General features: G+C 44.3%; 1 non-coding gene across 1 annotated transcript; it reads right to left on the bottom strand.

Moving 5' to 3' along the window:
* Positions 1-1380: 1380 nt before the first annotated feature.
* On the bottom strand, positions 1381-1486 carry LOC118575404. The gene has a single exon (XR_004943863.1). It is a non-coding gene; the product is annotated as a U6 spliceosomal RNA (small nuclear RNA).
* Positions 1487-1602: the final 116 nt, after the last annotated feature.

Raw genomic sequence — 1602 nt, 5'->3', positions numbered from 1 at the left:
GAATGTCCAGCTTCACTGTTCTGCTAGAATATAAGCAGTGCCTATGGAATCAGACCTTGAACAGTTGAGTTTGGACAGCAAACAGGCAGAGTAGTAATTGTCTGTATCTGCTTGGAACGTCCTGTTTGGCCAGTAAGTCAACGGGCCTGGCAGATGACTCAGTGGCTAAGAGTGAGAGCTGGAGAGATGGCTCAGTGGTTAAGAGCACTGATTGCTTTTCCAGAGGTCCTGCGGTTCAATCCCAGCACCCACATTGGCAGCTCACACAACTGTCTGTAGCTCCAGTTCCAGGGGACCTGACCCCCTCACACAGATATACATGCAGGCAAGACACCAGTGCACATAAATTTAAAAAAAAAAAAAGAGAGTGCATACTTTTGCCAAAGATGAATTTCAGTTCCCAGCACTGATATCAGGTAATCTCACAACTGCTGGTTAATTCCAGCTATGGGAGAATTCAAGTCTCTCTTCTGGACTCATGTGTACATGCAAATAATATTCAAATAATAATAATAAACTTTAAAAGGATAGGAAATAAATCCTATGAAAATTCAGGGCCCTACCTCTGATGTTTCAAGGAGTCCAGGGGTCTGCAGGCCACAGTCGGAAATCCTTTCTTTTACTTTCTTTTTTCCTTCTTTCTTTCCTTCCTTCTTTCTTTCTTTCTTTCTTTCTTTCTTTCTTTCTTTCTTTCTTTCTTTCTTTCTTTTTAAAAGATTTATTTATTATATACACAGAAGAGGGCACCAGATCTCATTACAGATGGTTGTGAGCCACCATGTGGGTGCTGGGAATTGAACTCAGGACCTCTGAAAGAGCAGCAGTGAGTGCTCTTAACCTCTGAGCTATCTCTCTAGCCCCGGAAATCTTTTCTATGGAGAAGGGCAGGTGGTAGCACCTCCCACAATACACCACAGAGAAATATGGCATGTGACAGACCTCCTTGGGTTCTGATGAGAACATAGACCACATTTGGGCACATTGCACCAAGCTATGACAACCCATAATACTCCTGCCTGAGTGAACCCCGAGATGAGGACATACCGCAGCGTCTGAGGCAGCCCGTCCAACGTCACTGGATGTGCACAAGCAGCAAAGGTGTCGCTTGGGGACCGCCAAAGTACAGAGAAAGCACTGCTGGTTGTGGAAGAAGCCCACACTGTCACTATTCGTCATTGGGAAAGCTGCTCTTAGCTCACAGCTGGTCCTGATAGAAGTGAAACATCACACCTGGGGACAGTAAGTGACTGGGAGCCTGAACCACCACCAAAACCAGCTGTTGTCACTAAACCGTAACACTGGGCACACTCACCAACATTCCATGATAAAACAAGCAGAAATTAGACAACCCCGGCAGCACCAGGAAGCATTCTTTTTTATTTTAATATGGAATGCTTCATGAATTTGTGTGTTATCCTTGTGCAGGGGCCATGTTATCTTCTCTGTATCATTCCAATTTTAGTATATGTGCTGTTGAAGTGAGAACCGGAACGTACTCTTAAACACACAAGCAAGTATGTAGACTTGTGTCTTGTCAGGAGTTGATACAGATTCAGAAATACTGCAGCTTAAAATCAGCCACCACAGGCTTTTTACGTACAA

Source organism: Onychomys torridus, unplaced genomic scaffold (genome assembly GCF_903995425.1).
Source record: "Onychomys torridus unplaced genomic scaffold, mOncTor1.1, whole genome shotgun sequence".
NCBI classification, from domain to species: Eukaryota; Metazoa; Chordata; class Mammalia; order Rodentia; family Cricetidae; genus Onychomys; species Onychomys torridus.
This window is presented reverse-complemented; position numbering and strand designations above follow the sequence as displayed.